This window comes from Balaenoptera musculus, chromosome 19, assembly GCF_009873245.2.
Source record: "Balaenoptera musculus isolate JJ_BM4_2016_0621 chromosome 19, mBalMus1.pri.v3, whole genome shotgun sequence".
Lineage (NCBI taxonomy): Eukaryota > Metazoa > Chordata > Mammalia > Artiodactyla > Balaenopteridae > Balaenoptera > Balaenoptera musculus.
Window position 1 is genome coordinate 40,024,938 of NC_045803.1, and position 17,910 is coordinate 40,042,847.

General features: G+C 45.2%; 1 long non-coding RNA gene across 1 annotated transcript in view; it reads right to left on the minus strand.

Annotated features, from left to right (window-relative positions):
* Positions 1–17,910, minus strand: part of LOC118885584 — a 162,903-nt gene that overhangs the window by 79,947 nt on the left and 65,046 nt on the right. Inside the window, exon 2 of the long non-coding RNA XR_005017512.1 lies at positions 2,196–2,648. This is a non-coding gene — a long non-coding RNA (uncharacterized LOC118885584). The remainder of the gene's footprint in view (positions 1–2,195; positions 2,649–17,910) is intronic.

Genomic DNA, 17,910 nt, shown 5'->3' on the forward strand with positions numbered 1-17,910 from the left:
ACAGCAGAAACTAACACAACATTGTAAAGCAATTATACTCCAAAAAAGATGTTACAAAAATAAAAAATTAAATTTAAAAAATTAAAAAATTAAAAAAAAACTCAGCTGCTTGCACAACTGTGTGTGCAGGGCCAACGTGCACACTGCTGCCCAGACGTTTGTCACTGGGGTGGCATAGGATGGGGTCTTCTCTGACACGCAGGAGCGAGGCTGGGCAGCCAGAGACAGGGGCCGGCGGGGTGCTAAGTCCTGCTCTGCACCCGTGTCCCTAACACCGTCTCTGTCTAGCCGTTCCCACCACCCCTGCCTGTTTGAAGGCATCCATCCCTCTCACCTGCATGACTTCAACCCCATCCTCCATGCCAGTGTCACTGGCTCCCTCTGCAAACGTCTTCCCCCGTTCCCCACACGGCCACCGGAGTGATCCTCCTCAACTACAAAGCAGATCGTGTCACACCCCCGCTCAGACTCCTTCAGGGCCTTCCTGTTGTCCCCAGGGTAAATCCCACACTCCATGACACGTTCCAACAAGGCCTGCTCTGCTTGACCTCTGCCCGCTCTGAAGCCTGGTCCCCGACTGCGGCCCCTGCAGCCTCGGGTCCGGCCTCTGAGGGCCCGCTTCCAATCACCCCCACTGGGTCAGGCTCTCACCTCTGCACTCTGCCTGGAACCCACTTTCCAGCTCTCCACGATGGCAGATTCCAGACGGCCACGGACGCCTTGGCCCGTCTCCATCAACAAGCGGCGGCCTTTGGCCTCTCCCCCTGAATCTGGGCAGGCTCCGTGGCTGCCTTGAGCAGCGGGGCTCGGGGAAGGAACGCACCGCCAGCTTGTGGCCCCAAACCTGAAGAGACTGGCAGCTGCCACCCCCTCTGCTGGACCTCTGTGTGGCCTGCAGGAAAGCTGCCTGCCTGCTGGAGAGGCCGGCCGCCAACTGCCCCCTCCGAGGCCCCGGGCGTGAGACGGAAGCCCTCTTGGATCCACCAGACCAGATTAGCCTCCAGCTGAATACTGTCAAAGGACCTCAATTAATGCCACATGGGGCAGAAGAATCCCCCAAGTGAGCCCTATCCAAACTCCTGACTCACAGAATCGTGAGGTGCAGCAAAACGGTGGCCGTCTTAACCACTAAGTTTTGGGGCAGCTAGTTACACAGTAACGGAGAACCCCACACGCTCTCTCCCTCCCCTCTGTTGACTAACAGGCACGCACCCGTTCCTCGGGGAGCCTTTTCTGATGACACAAGTCCTTCTTAGGTGCCTCTGCTGCATGTTCCCATAGAAATCCACACCTCACCCATCGGAATGTGTTCAACTTCTCTCCTAGTGCCTTAAAGGTCATACAGAGCGAAGTAAGTCAGAAAGAGAAAAACAAATACCGTATGCTAACACATATATATGGAATCTAAAAAAAAAAAAAAAAAAAAGGTCATGAAGAACCTAGGAGCAAGACAGGAAAATAAAAACGCAGACCTACTAGAGAACGGACTTGAGGACACGGGGAGGGGGAAGGGTAAGCTGGGACAAAGTGAGAGAGTGGCATGGACATATATACACTACCAAATGTAAAATAGATAACTAGTGGGAAGCGGCCGCATAGCACAGGGAGATCAGCTCGGTGCTTTGTGACCACCTAGAGGGGTGGGTGAGGGAGGGTGGGAGGGAGGGAGACGCAAGAGGGAAGAGATATGGGGATATATGTATATGTATAGCTGATGCACTTTGTTGTAAAGCAGAAACCAACACACCATTGTAAAGCAATTATACTCCAATAAAGATGTTTAAAGAAAACAAACAAAAAAAGGTCTCCAGAGGCAAGGATCCCGTGTCTGTCTGCCTCAGCCCCGTGCCTCTAACAGGGAGCACAGTTGTTGTCTAGTAAATACTTTATGAATGAGGAACGCAACACCCCTTATTTCTAAGGGGTTCCTGATTAGGGGTGAGAAGTGAGCTAAGGACACAACCAAATTCTTAAAGCCAGCAAGCAGGGTTAAATGCCTCTCCATAAGGCTAGGAAGGAACTGATGCATAAATTATGTCCAGCCGAGGAGGCTGGGTATACAGATATTGCAACACGTGACTATTAAACATCTCTAAACATTTCCATCTGTGATAAGCGATTCCTAACAATAACACTTGATAAGACAGGTGACAACTCCCCCGCCGCCAACACCCCCTCCAGACACTTGGACTCACCTGAACACTGGCCTGGTTTATTTGTCCGTTCACTCCTCCATGAATTCATTTGTTCAAGAAGTATCTATCAAGCATCCCCTGCGTACCGGATGCTTTGCCGGTTGCTGGAGATTTAAAGCCAAAAAAACCACGAGGTCACCAGGGCCATGACGGCCAGACCTGGAGCATCTCAAACAGACTCAGTGCTGATCAGGGAAGGCTGCTCCCTTGCAGGGGACTTGGGATGAGTTCTTGAGGAAGAAGCCCCAGGTAGAGAACTCCCAGCGTCCCTCGCTCCTGAGTCATCAAGAAACCGATTCCTCGTGGCTGATAATCATGAAATTAAAAGCAGCTGAGGACTGGGGCTGAAAAAGGGAGGTATCCTCAGTGGTGGGGCAGGAGCAGATGCTTCTCAGAAGAGAGAAATCAAACAGGCAATGCCCAAGGCCTTCAGTGATGGAGGAAGGCTGAGACCTGTTAAAGAGGGGGGGAAAAAAAAGGAAAGCTTGAGGCAAAACCCAGAGTTAAAGCTTAATTAAGAAAGCAGGCATTTTAGGTTCACACAAATAAGCAAACAGAATCCCCTCAGCCCCTCCTGATCATCACCAAGTAATTGCTTTAAAGCTGTGGTTTGCTCTGCTTGGACGATCCTTAAATACAAGTTGATAAAAGTCATGGACATACGAGTGAGTGGAGAAGACGCCCCTTGACACCTCACTTCCTAGCTTGACCTTGGCCGTGTGTGACCCGGGCAGGTCACCTCTCCCCGGTGGCGCCTCTGTTTCCCTCTCCACCCCAAACACCACGGTGTGGGGGGATGAAGTCAAATGGATCCTGCGTCTCCTCTTGACCCGGAGTGTGTGACCTACTTTGATATTTGGCACAAACTCACTTTGAGTGAAATCCACTGGGGTTCACGCCTTACCTCCATCACTTATGACCTGTATGACCTTGGGCACAGCAGGTTAGCACTTGGGACTTTGTTTTTTCTCACCTTCAGATTGCAGTTTTTAATGCCAACCCCCTACTTCTGTGAGAATTACGGAAACCAAGGTCCAAAGCATCAGGACGCAGGCAAGTTCCTCTTATTTCTCCACAGGAGAGCTGCGGCTCTCTCAGGGCACTGCCCAGCCAGTCTCCATCAACAACTCCAGAAGGCCGAGTGGCGCACTCATGCAAAGGATGCTGGCAGCGGCATCACCAGGGATTTGTACTTGCTCTCCCGCTGCGTGGAACAGGGAGAGGAGGAGCTCTTGCTTGACTAATAATCCCTCCTTACTCTCCAGGCCATGACTTGGGAGCCCCTTCCTCCTGGGTGCTACCCCAGAGCCCCAGGTTCAGGGCTGATTCTCTTGCTACCATCAGACCCTTCAGGACGTAACAATTACCCGCCTCTTTGTTCCCCCAGTCCCTCCTTCTACTCCCAGGATGGGAAGCTCTGTGAGGGCAGGGGCCGAACCTGTTTCCTTCACTGCTGGGTCTCCCAGACGTTGTCTGGCACTTCGTAGCAACGCCATGACTGTTATCTAAGTCAGTTTTTTGAGTCATTCCAACCCTGCTCCTGCATGGCCACTAGCTAACTGCCTCGTCTTAGGGAAAACAAAACACATCTTTCTAGTTTCACCTGTGAAATGGGCTCAGGAGTAACTAGTATATTACTAGTTACTCACCAGAAGACACCATCAACTGCAGGACACCTGTTTTCTTATATACCACTAAGAAAGAAAGAAGACTTCCCAAAACCTTTGACCCGATGTTATTTTTTTCTCTTGGAATTTTCATTTCATAATTAGTTTAAAATCTCTTTGAGATTTAATTGGCACAGATGTTATCCCATGTCACTCTTGGGCACACATTAAAAGGAAAACTGATAAGTGAATCAAATTGGTTGAAGTATTCCTAAATGTTCTTCATATTCAGAGTCACTTTGCCATCCAAAATCATCAGATACGTAACTTTCCCCGGCCCTCCGTGTCATCAAGATTATTGGTAACGCAGCATTTCTTACAAGAATCCTTAAAAGAGCCAAAAGTCGTGTTTGCTGAGTGTTTAATCTGGCTTTGCAGCAACGTAGCACTGGTCTACTATTGATGTCTGCCCCCCAGATATTGCTAAATATCTCTGACTGGCCAATTCTGCATCCCTTTCTCCACAATTGTTTGATTCCTGGGGTCTAAAAGAATGCTCCTAGAATGCTTCTAGGATTTTCATCCAAGCTGCCGACACCCATTCTGTGGGTTTTGATGCTTGTACAAGCACAGCCAATGACAAGTACATCACGATGCTACAGGACCAACAGCAATTATAAGATGACATCAGTGATAAGGCACAGCCCAATTTCCAGACATTAATGAATGAAAAAATATGCCTCTTGATATTGATGAATTACAGTACCTCGTGGGGGCTGCCCTTAGAATGAAAGCATGACTTTTTTGAAAAGCCTCTCGCATAGGGCCTTGCACACGGTGGGAACTAACATCATGTTTCTTTCTTTCTCTCTCTCTTTCTTTTCTGCCAGCCTGGAGATGTTACCTCTCATTCGAAGTCTCCTGCCTATGATGAGTGGTTGATGGAAGGGAAGGGAGGTTTCAACACACAGAATGAGCATCTGATGGGAAATAGGGAAAAGATGAGAGGCAATATAGGACACTGGGTTTCTAAACCTACATCTACAGTGACCATGTCATTTATCATCCAAGCCAGGACACTTTTGAGAGTAAAAAAGGTAGCTCTCAATAATTTCACTGGGCCCATAATCAAAAACTGAGGCTGGCCCAGAAGATCCAGGGTGTATGACAACCTACCATATCCCATCTTCCATCCACAAAGTCAGGCTGAAATCAGACGCAAAATTCACTCTGCTTTGAGTGCCTTTTTGTCCAAAACGAGAAAGGTCATGAGATAACTGATGGGCATGCAGGTACTTTTGGTGCCCATCCCAAGAAGGCTTAACAATAAATTCCAAAATTGGTTAAAATACGAAGCCGCTGTATTGTGGGAGATGCTCCCCTTCCCCAGCTGTTATTTATGGTGCAGAGAAAAAGGAACCGCAACGATGATGGATCTGCTTTTATCGGATAAAAATGGGAGGGACAGTGAAAGATCATGGTGAGATATCGTGCAGAATTTCAGGAGGACACTTTAAAAACGTGTATTAGAGGAAATGAATTTTTCACTGGCTAAAATATATCCATTTACAGTCGGAACATCCATATATTTATGAGTGTTTTTAGCTCTCAAAATAGTAACTCAGGACAGAATAACAAACAGTCTCTTAATAGCCCTAATTTATCAGACTCAGCAGTTTAAGAAGAATAAATAAAAAGAAATAGGAATGCAAGAGAGAGAGAGAACGTAGGAATCCGAAATACTGGAAATGGTACCGCCCAAAAGTTTACTCCATGTCTGTCTTCTTAAGAAAATGAATCTTAGAGAGATCTTAGCTCAAAGAAAGCCAAGAGTGGCTTTAAAAGCACCCAAGGTTGGGTGCTGATGGGGGTGATGCAAGGTGGGGGTGAGGAAAGGAGCTTGGTCATGTTACTCCATCTCCCTTTTATGAATGAAGACCTTTGCCTTCACATCTTTGAACGTATTTCTTTGAGGACTCCTATTCTCAACCCCTAATTGTTTTCTTCACTCTCCTGTCTCTTTCCTTGTCTGGTCTTTTCTGTGGACTGCAACAAATTTACATCTGCAACATCACTTTGATCACCACCTCCCTCTGGGATGCCAAGATGCCACACAGTGGAAAGTACACAGAAGCTGGAGACAGACAGACCTGGGTTCAAATAACATTTCTGATGCTTTGTGCTGTGTGACCTGTGGCAAGTTACTGGACCTCTCTGAGTCTCGGTTTACCTCTCCATGAAATGAGATTAACACAGAACCACCAATCCCTTCTTTGCATAACTTTCCTTTGTCACTAGAATTGTCTTCTTCATCCATTCATGGCTCATAGTGCACAGCAGAGATTGGCACAACGTTGTAACTCATCTACGCTTCAATAAAAAAAGGAAAAAAACCCAACATGGCTCATAGTGTTCAACTCACTACGATTTCAACCTAAGGAAAAACATTATTTGCCACATAAATATTAGTGCCCTTAATATATAAAGATTCCTAAGATATTAATAAGAAAAGCATAGCCAAAGCAAAATAATCATAATTGTAATGAGAATCATAAGAAAGGACATGAGCAGGAAATTGGCAAAAGAAGAAATAAAAATGACCAACCAAAAATGACTATTTAAAAAGAGAAAATCATCCAAACTGGTAATTAAAGAAACAGAAATTAAAACAATGCCTGTGAACTTTTAAAAGTTCAAAAAGAATAATAGTAAGTGCAGAAAACTGTTGCTCATGGAGCTGTAAAATTGGTAAAACTTTTTGGGATGGCAATTTCGAATATCTATCCAAAGTCTTAAATATCTGGCAACACTTTGGCTTTAAAATTTCATTCAAGAAATTTATCTCAAGGAGAGTGTTTTTTTTTAAAGTTCACAAAGACTTATGTGTGTATTATCATTATTATGTATAATGATGTTTATCATGTTATTTAAATTATAGAAAATGTGAAAACATTCTAAATGTTTGACAACAAAAGATGGGTAATGTTAAGTAAAATAAAATGAAATTCATTGCAGACATTTAAAATTATGCTTTTGAGAAAATTTAATAACAGGCAAATGTGCATAAAACAATTACTAGAAGCAAATAGATAGTAGTTATCTCTGGATGGTGGGATTATGAATGACTGTTCTCTTTGCATATTTCTGGATTTTGAAATTTTCATTTTAAAGGAAGGAAGGAGGAAAGAACAGAAGAGGGAAGGAGGAAAGAGTGGACACTGGCAAGAGACAAATTTGTTTCTACAATGTCCTCTACTGGATGGCAATGCAAATATTAGAACGAGTCAGGATAGAGGAGGTGGAATTGGGTGATGGGCTTGCCACTGATGTACCGTGTGAGGTTTTGCTCTTTCCTTCACCTTGCTGCACCATGGTTTTCTCCCCTGTCAGATGAGGACAGAAGTTGCCAGCCCAGCTTATGTGTTGGGTTGCTGTGAGGATCAAAAGGGGTGCCATGTGTGAAAGCACTCACAGAACTGCAAAGTGCTCTACAAGTCCTGGGAAGTGTATTGCCTTCGTTAGTGCGATCATTCTCTCTTGCTCCCTTATCCTTTGCTGGAGAGCTGCTTGTCAGGCGATGAAGCTCACTCGGTATTTCCACATACGCAAAGTGAAGTGCGTGGGGCTACCCAGACCTGTTTCAACAGATCTGCCATTGAGACATCACCAAGCAGGCACCAGAGACCTCTGTGACTGCGGGCGGGAGCACATGTGGACCTAAGAGAACAAACTTGGCATTGGGTGACCGGGGTTGGAGTTAAACTCGTCCATTGTAAGCTGTGTGGACTCAGACAACCCGCTCCACCTGCCTGCATGCCATTCATTCATCTGTGAAACAGCGGTAGTAACACCAGTCCTAATTCTATCACATGATCATTTGGGAGGATGCATCCAAAGCATGTGTGTGATTCTTGATGACCACCAACATTGGATACAACATTGAGAGTGCTGTGTAATCTTGGCCATATAGTTATATTGCATATAAAATACAAGCCCTATAGGATGAGGTTCCTCTTGAACTAACAAACAATATTTGAAAGAGGCTGCATGAGCACATTTTGCAGAATCACTGATTTTAAACAATAATAAGTATTATTATAATAAAACAAGTTTTTGTTAAGACTTCTCAAAGGCCTCAATATGCTTTTGTATATGTGAATCTCCAAGAGTAGGTTCAATTTCCCAAAGACCTTGGACCATGGAACCCTGTTTTTATGAAGCATCTCCCTCATGTTCCTTAGCACAAACCTGGTAAATGTTGACCTGAAATAAAACCAAGCCAAGGGCCCCGGCTGGGTTCTAACCTTGTTTCTCCAATGCATTGCTCTCCTGAGCCCTTTTATCCTGAACCAAAGATGTAGCATCTAGTTTTCTTAAAGGAAATATCACTCTTACCCATTCAGGCATCTTAGTGCCAACGTGTCTTATCCACTCACCCGTCACCTTCCTATTAATTATTTGTTTTTAATTAATCCATCTATCTATCCATCTATCAATCTGTCCATCCATACGTTTATTCCTATTTAACAGACTGCAAAACCAAGGATCAAGAAGATGAAGTAATTTGCTTCAGGGTAAGTAGAGCTTAGGTTCAAATCTAGATATGTCTGATTCCAGGGTCTGCTGTCTTTTCATTGGATCACAGTGCCCCACCTCCCCACCGCCCCTGCCAGGGCCCAGACGCCAGAGAGTCGGGAAGTCAAATACAGAACTAGGAGAGGAGAAGGAAGCCACAGCCAGACTGACACGCAGGAGCAGCTGTGAGCCCTGGAGTGGTAGGGATCTAGCGAGGGCCGGACTGGAGAGAGACTGGAGCTCCCTCCATCCTGTGGGTGTGAGCTGGGCCTGAGAAACAGGCTCATCCGGCTGCTGCACTGGGGCCCTCACTGAGCTCACTTTTCTTCTCAATCAATTGTGATGATAATACCTGTCGGTCAGAAGGCTCTGAGAATTCAGTGAGCTCCTGTGTATAAAGCCCTTGGTGAAACTCTTGTCCAAGGGCTCGGGAAATGGTACCATGCCCCATTTCATCCCAAGTCCATATGGCCCGGTCACATACCAGTTTCCACTGGTGGAGTCACCACTTACTGGATACGCACCATAGGTCAAGGGCGTTTTATGGACAAAAACCAAGTTCCTCCCCTGGAAGAGACCACAGCCTATTTGACCTCATTCACATCTCTGCTTTTCTTGGCAGGGAAGACTTGAGGTATCAAGAGACTTCTTTACAAGCTCTGGAAAATCAGCTGAAACATCCAAGGCTTGTCTGTATCTGATGAAAAGACTGTCAGAGAGCAAATTCATGAACTCTGAGAACACCAAGTTCTAAGAGATTATACTACTACTATTATTAATAATAGTAATAACAGCAGCAGTAACCTTGGCCAAAGTCACGTTACACATTTCCTAATGTTATCTTTCCTCAACGGTGATTTTTGTTAACTGAAACCGAATAAGTAGCCTTTCTGATCCCTGAAAGACCCTGTATTTTCCTTTTCTCTTTTTGTTCAATAAAAGCAAAAGAAGAAGAAAGTGTTTCTTGTTAAAGATTGTCCCGTGCTGCAAAGGGCACTGGATACAAGGATTGTGTTTTAGTCGAGAACACAGAGAGCAGAAAAGCTTGACTAATTATGTTCCTAATTACTTGAAGCATCTTCCGTTTGACAATATAATTATGCCAGAGTGAGATGTCTCAGTTACGGAGGGGAAGGAAAGAAGCCCCCTCCCCACCACCCTTCCCCTTGCTGTTATTTAGGCTGGATTTAAAAAACTTTTTGTCGGACTTCCCTGGTGGCACAGCAGTTAAGAATTCACCTGCCAATGTAGGGGACATGGGTTCGAGCCCTGGTCCAGGAAGATCCCACGTGCCGCGGAGCAACTAAACCCATGCACCACAACTACTGAGCTTGCGCTCTACAGCCCGCAAGCCACAACTACTGAGCCCACATGCCGCAACTACTGAAGCCCACGTGCCTAGAGCCCGTGCTTCGCAACAAGAGAAGCCATCACAATGAGAAGCCCACGCACCACAGCAAAGAGTAGCCCCTGCTCGCCGCAACTAGAGAAAGCCCGCATGCAGCAACAAAGACCCAACGCAGCCAAAAAATAAATTAATTAATTATTAAAATAAATAAAAAACTTTTTCTCAACTCGGAGGTTATTTACCAAAAAATGAAGCCCCACTCCTCTCTCTTAAGCCATGACAGGCCATGTAGAGTCTGGTTAGTTTTTCCTCCAACAGTAGGATTTCCATAAATAAATGAGGTTTGCTCAAAGGAAACAGACCTTTCAGGGACTATCCACCTATTCTATTGTCCTCGGTTAAGGTTCAGTTCTCAGCAGGGTGTGACCTCCAGCAGAATCTTTAAGAATATTCCAGAAGGATCAAAAATGAGAAGGCAAATAATAGTTCTTTCTTGTAGTCAGGTTCTAAACACACCAGAATTGAAGTGGACATCAGTTCTGAGATGCCTCCAGTTAAAAAGGTTGGTAGATGCAAGCCAGGTGCAGGGGCAAAGAGATTGGCTAAAGGGAGCAGAATGAGACACAGAGGGATGAGCAATTGTTAATGAAATCTTTGCACCGAGTGACTTGTCAAGTTGATGGTGAAGCAGCCCTGACTTCTTCCCTCATCCTCTTGGAACCACAGTTTCCTAAATGGTAAAATAGCTGGTTGGGTGAGCTTGTGTGGTCCACAGACCAGCTGCATTAGCATCACCTGGGGGTTTGTTAGAACTGCAGAATCTCAGGCCTCTCCCCAGACTTACTGCATTTCAGAAACATCACCCAGGTAATTCATGTGCACATTAAAGTTTAAGCTCTGGAATAGCGTACATTTGTGACATACTTCCTTTCACCCTTTCTCAAAAGACAATCTCAAATTAACACATTCCCCCAGGCCATTCCTTTCATACATCTCTAGAAAGCCTCTTGACAGACCAAGTCACCGGCAGGTGTGGAAAATACTTTTCATATCTGATTGATTAGTACTACCTACCTGGAGTGCTGTTTGGGTAAAGGATAATTAGGCAGCATCAAAACCCAGCAGGAAAGAACTCTGTGATCAATTAGTGATGTCTGCCATGGGCACAAGCTGGGGATTACAGGTGTGCTCAATTAGATCTCAAAGGGTTTACTTCTTAAAAGAGGACTTGGAGGCAAGGGGTGGGTTATGGGCGAAGGCCCTGGGCACTAACCAACCTGGATTCCTGGGACTCCATTCTTGGTTTCAGACCTCAGATGAAGGTTCTGGACTCAGATCACAAAGGACCTTACTACCCTGATGTTCTTCAATCCCACCACCTTTGATCACATGCATATACAGTCATCATACCCGCTCGTGTTCTCACGAAAGCAGGTTTTGTTCCTATGTCACAGCAACCCCAGCTTCCCTTAAACCAGAGCCCTCGTCTTAAATAATAATCTGGCAGTGGAGAGGGGAAGCGCCAAGCACACTGGCCTGAAGCAGAGCCCAGCCCGCCACCTCAGCTAGGCATCTGTTTCCAATGAAGCTAAGGAAATTCCTGACCCCACTCCTGCATTCTCTGATTGCTGCCCTGCCCTCGCCGCCACAGCAGCCTCTCCCCTCTGTGGGCTCTCAGCTAAGCCAAAACTCCCCACGGGCTCTCGGGGGCCAGGAAGCAGAACAAGGCCTGGCGCCCTGACTCCCCTGGCAGTAGTGAGCTGCCAGCTTTGATTCCCAGAGGCTGCCTAAAGGTACCTATGAGGAAAATCCACCTTCATAAGGTGTTTGAAGTCTGCCTTCAACATGGCTGTGTATTAGGAGAGTTCTAAACCGAACCCTCAGTGATGTGCCTTTTCTAGAGATACCTGCCCACGTGTAACCAGAAATTACCTGCTACTACCTGACACTGCAAAACAAAAGCTGAAAGTGCACTTAGGAAGTCATAAGTGAAAGGCAGTGGTTCTCAACTGGGGGAGATTTTACCCCTCTGGGCGCATTTGGCAATGTCGGGTGACATTTGGGGTTGTCACAAATGGAGGGGACAGTGTTACTGGCCAGGGATGCTGCTAAACACCCTCTCATGCACAGGAAGCCCCGCACAACAAAGAATCATCCAGACCAAGATGTCAACAGGTTGACCCAGCCCCCGGGTTTATAGGGTGGAAAACTGCTGTCCACACAGGAATCCAGACCTGCTCCAGTGAGCTGGCAGTAAGGCTAAGCTAGGTGCTCCAGCCCCATTATCTACCCAGCTGCATAGTCAGGGAAGATGGAAGAAGAAAACTGGTCCTGAGGATGGCCCCGCCCAGGCTTGTAGCGAGAAGCTGAAGAGAAGGAATGGAACATGGGAATGAGGAGCTTTAAGGTACAGTCACCAGGCCCAACAGCGAGACAAAACTCAGCGGCTCTCCTGGATCATTCAGGTTAACAACACTTTCCTGCTTACTGGTAATTAGAAAGGGGAGTGGAAAGAGAGGAAACACACGGAGGGAGGGAGCTGAGGAGACTACATTTCCCATATACATACTATGAGCCAAACAGCAGGTAACTTGTTTTTGTTGTTGTTACTGTTATTTGCAGTTTTTCCTCTAGAAAGGGGTTCTTTGGACACTGTTTTGAGATTCATCCAAGTATATCACTGGCTAGTCTCAGGGAGTAAGTACCACCATCATTCAGTGCCTCTGATTTACAACCTCCATCATGAATCAGACAAGTGGAGAGCTGGCCCACACCCATGATCCAGATTTAGGTTTGAAGTCTGAGGTTCTGGGTCAGAGCAACTTCTTTGCCATCTTGTTTCCAAGTTATTCTAATTACCCTGCTATTGTGACATCGGTGCCTTCAGAAGTAGATGAAGCAGATGGAAACACTGACATAAGCCTCTGTCCCCTGATCTCCATCTGGTTAAGACCGTCCATAGTCACTGTGTCCAACCCAACCAACTACCTCATGTCATCCAAGGAGATCCTTTTACTACAACTACCCCACCATCTTACATACATACACAGGCGCGTTTGAAATGTCCATTTCCAAATGGCCCAAAGTGATGTTAAAGGTGGGGCTCATTCTGGAGGGTCTTTACAAAGCCTGTAGCCTCAAAATCTCTCTGATGGCTCTGCCAGCTGGCCCTCACCATTGTCATTCCTGCAGCATATCCAGAAGCCAGTCCCACTTTAAAAAATCAACATATTTTCTGATTTTAAAAGCAATCCACATACATTGCAGAATACATATGCAAAAGAAAATAAATGTCACCTGAAATAGCCCCAGCAAGAAATGACCACTGTTAAGTAGTAGTGCATATCCTTCTACATATTTTCAATATGTGTGTGTACCTGCATCTATATCTACCCCTACAGAGCATATACAAATACACATAAATATTTGAATTTAGTCTCATTGCCTAAAAAATTTCAACACCTGCTGTTTCATCAAACTATATGTCATGTTTCTTTCCCTGCCATTATGTCCTTTTCTGCATCATCACTGCATGGCATTCCATCATCTCAATCTACCCTAATTCAATGAATTCATACCTTACAATTAGATGACATTTTTCTTCTTTTACTACTGTAAATAACACTGTAATGAACATACCTAAAATACACCTTTGAATGCATCTATAGCTTCCTAGGGTGAATTCCTTACAGAGAAACTGCTGGGACAAAGTCTATGTACCATTTTTATGACTTTTGAGGCACACCTTCAAACTGAGAGATCAAACTTTTGAAAATATTAGGAACCCCCTTCAAACATGCAGGTGTATAAATCCCCACATTGGAAAATTAATGGAATGACTCTTTTGTCCAATATTTGGGAAGTTAAGATCTAATTCTAGTCCTAAAAACATTACAGCTTACTCCTCATTGGTTCTATACTTGCAATTCAGTAACTGACCACTAGTGGCCACTCTTTGGCTTTGAAGGATGAGGGCAAGACACAGGGGTATCCAATACTGTAAACCCACCAATATTATAGCAAATACTATTCACAACTCTGTTTCTCCCATCAGAAACAGAGATCCTCAAGGGAAGGTGCCACATATATTTTAATCTCAGAAAACCTAAAGATAAGCAAAGTGTCTGCCACAGAGTACACATTTATTTTATGGTTCGGGAGTTGCCTTCAACATCTAAACATAAGCCTTAATAAAATTTACATAGTAAAGATGCCACTAAGGCCCCAGTGAATTTTGCTTAATCAAAAAGGTGATGCCATCTCCAGTGTGAATCTTAGTGCCAGTCCAGGAATAAGCGCATTTTTTTCCATTCTCCCAGAGAGAGGAATATGTTTAAGTGAAGATATTTCTTAGAAGAGAATGATAATTTTAAATACGGGAAAAATAAGAAAATAAAAAGAAGGTGGTTTATGGTATTTTAGGGTAACCAGCCAAAGGATGACATTTCTTTCCTGGTTTTCAGTGCATATTTCTGGGAACAGATTAGGCTATAAATGGAAATGAGAGTGTGCATCATTCCAGGTCCTAGAAAACAGACGGTGAGAGGCAAGTTGGTTCCTTTCAAAAACAGAGGGTCTGACTTTGAACTGCTTGATGGTGAAAGAACCAACCTTCCCTGCAATGTCTGGCTAAGGCTTCTGCCTACACTGAGTGCCAAGGACATTTAAATGTGTGATATTTGATTTGCTGGGTGCAAAGCTCAGATGGGGCCTGGAAAATCCATCTGTACTCTCATAGGTTTTCAAAGGGAAACAAGGTTATTAACATTTATGTAGGCTTTAATATCATGGATCAGGCACCAGGAGTATAAGAACTCACTCAATGGTATGGATCCCATGATAAGCTCTCAAAACAGTAGAGAGGATGGTGAATTTTGGCCAGGCCTGGAAGATACATTAGGATCATACTCTTTAAGATGGAGAAAGTAAGCCCCGCAGAAGGAAAATAACTCACCCAAGATTACCCAGCTAGCTAGAACCCTACCTAAATCAAACAAATAAACAAATATTCCTGGTCTGTTAACTTGCAGATTAATTACTCTGTCCCTCTTCTCAATTCTGTTTTGGTCTTCTGTCTCGTGTTTCATTTCATGGAAACATAAAAACTGGTGATAAATGAAAGCATTCATGCCTGACTAAGCAACGTTCTCTACAGGCTGAGTGACATGACAAGGGGTCTGAAAAGACCACTGATATTTGAGATCTGGTGGACAGTATTCCAAATGGTGGAATGTCATAATGGCAAGGGATACCTTTTGGGTCAAGGATACAAGGAATTTCAACTCTAGGTAGGATTTTGATTAAGGATATCTCCAAACCTTCTCCTCCCCTCCAGCCCTGGGGCAATACCCTTACTTAGACCTTCACATATTTTACATGTATGACTCCAATAGACAGCTGTCTCAGTCAAACAGAAAAACAGAAACCACCCTAAGTATTTAAACAGAAGGAACTGAATACAGGAATGTGGTTATACCAGTGTTAGAAGAGCTGAGAACCCAAATAGGTGAGGTAAAGTAGAGAATCTAAAAAGCTGCTGTCTTCTTAGATTTCAGGGGCAGAGTGGTGAGGGGACATTACTGGAATCCAGGGTCTGGAATCATGTGGGGAAAGTTGAAACCATGGTAGGCCTGTTTAGCAAAGAGATAGGGTGAGGGAGAGGGTAAGAGGGAGAGAGAAAGAAAAGAAGATATAGTATCCTGGCTTCATCCTGAAGCTAGAAAGAAGAGACAAGGAGAAAGGTAAGGGATGAGTCTAAGTGTCAACAGCTCCAAACCTAAATTTTGATCCAACTCCTAATTTATTTCATTGCCTCTCATCTCTCCCTTGCAGAATCTGTCCTGCGTGATCTAACACACAAGTCTGACACTGTCATCTCCTGTTTTACATTCTTCCTGGGCTTCTCCTGCATTTTGGGGAAATGACCCTTACCTCTAGCCTAACATACAAGGTTCCTCTCCATCTGGATGAATGTAAGGCAGACCAAAGCTACTAAAGTTTTCACTCCGGAGCGGCAAATCCATTGGGCTTCAGGAAGGAGGTGGCCTGTTGTGAGCTGCATCAGGCTGGCAAGTGAGGATGCAGGGCGTGAACGGAGGCCCTTCCGAGTGGAGGAGGATGACCCTGGGTGGAGAGGGAGAGCACACACGGTGGGGGCCCAGGGAAGGCTAGTGCTGGGCTTCAAACCACAGCCCCCCTGGTTCCAAAGCCCACCAATGAGAAAAGGGATGAGTTGGGTCTTTATAAGAGCAAATTCCTTCTTCACCCCATGTGAATCTCCCATGTGAATGGGTCAAGAATGTGGGAGACATTCCAGGCATGTGACAGATAATTGTTTGAGGATAAAGATGAAAGTACAACTTAGGCCCTTGAAAGCCCTCCCAATGAGCACAGACTTCACACAGCGGGCAGGTGATGTAAGCCCAGCTGGGGGACAGAAAGCCCACTCTCACCCCACTGTGTAGCATGGCCTGGCTGGGGAGGAAGCGGGAAGGAGGAGCCTCCTGCCGTGTTGGCTGCTGCCGCCTGCCCAGCGGATGCAGTGGGGGGGCCTCTGCAGCCCCGACTCAGGCCCACAGCCCTTGCACCAAGAGCTGTACCTCGTGTTCTTCCAAGGCAGAGAAGTCAATAAACTCATCTTCTCACAGAAAGAGGATGTCTTTGGGAAGGCCCTGGGGAGCTTGTCTGCAGAGTTTAATTTCTGTTGAAGGCTCCTGAGTAGGCAAAAATAGGGAAGGAGGGGGGAGCAGGAGGAGGAACTGAAAGAGCTGCCATCTGTTTGCTGAGAACTTGACTTCACCGGGACTTTTAGGTGCATGATCTCATGCGATGCTTGCAACAGCCTTGTGAGGGGGGAGACCGTGAGGGCAGGGGTAGAACCTGGAAGGGGTCAGGGAGGTCGTCTGATCTCTGATACGACAGAGAATTATCAAGTGACTCTGGGTGCCGGGCATCCAGCCAGGTGCTGGGGACCCAGCAATGGACGTGACATCATCCCTTCCCCCAAAGATCTTTCAGTCTTGTGTTGGAAAATGACACGTTGAGAGGCCTTTGGAGCCCTTTTCCGGTGCATTAACCTCCATTCACGTTTCTGCCTGATCACCTCTGGGAACCAAGAATGGTCACCTCTCAAGAAATTTACCAAACATCCGTAAGTATATGACAGACATTTCTTTTCCATCTGCATTAGCTTTCAAAAACCTGGATGCATCTTAAAATTGATACAGGAATTGAATGTAGTTGATTTTTTCCTTAAAAAAAAAAATACATATATACATACATATGTATGTAGTGTTATTGAATCAATGGTGTGGATCGATAGCGTCTTCAATCTGAGTAAACATGGAAAATGTTTATAATCGAGACGTTATTACCTCTCATTTGGGAGGCACAATGTAGAGTGTTTGGGGTGGGGGGAGGTAATGGGGGATACAATTTACATCCCTTCTCTCTGGTGATGCATGCCCATTTCATAAACATGATTTTAACTAATGTCCCATGTGAGTCAATTAATGTCACCATGAAAAACAAGCAAAAAAGGAAATCTGCTCCTTAATGTTACTTCACATGAAAATGCAGCTCTTGGAGGAGGACGAGTGTGGATCAGTTCAAACTCCAGTCTCTGGAGTCAAGACTCAGAGTCAAGTCATGGCTCAGTCAAGATGGGAATTTGGATGCACATGAGGAACTGTGTTGATGGCATTCTTGACAAGGGAACAACACGGACCATCACAAAACATCCTGTCTTTCCGTTTGTTAAGCCACAATCACACATGAAAACATTTCAACTAATTTGTGGACCCCAAACTCAATTCCATGTGACTTACAAATTCCCCAAACTTCCTAGAGTCTGAAGATTAAGAATAATATATAGGTTTAAAAAGGATGCAGAATGCATTCCAGTTCCCCTCTGGAGTGGTCCTAAATTCAGTGCAGTGGGAGGAAATGTAGGTGAGACATCTTGGGTGCATTTGCAAACGGTTACACACAGGGCTGGATGTGTGTTTGGAAATGAGGTGGCTTCAGAAACACACTGGGTCCATCAGAAAGTGGGGTCACCCAGGCCAGGGGAGCAGGAGACACCTGAGCTGAGCAGGATCATTACAGGCTCCCTTCTCTCCTCTTCTAAATGGGATAAGAGATCATGTGATTAAAAAATAAATCTCCTCAGCTCTGGGGATCTCCA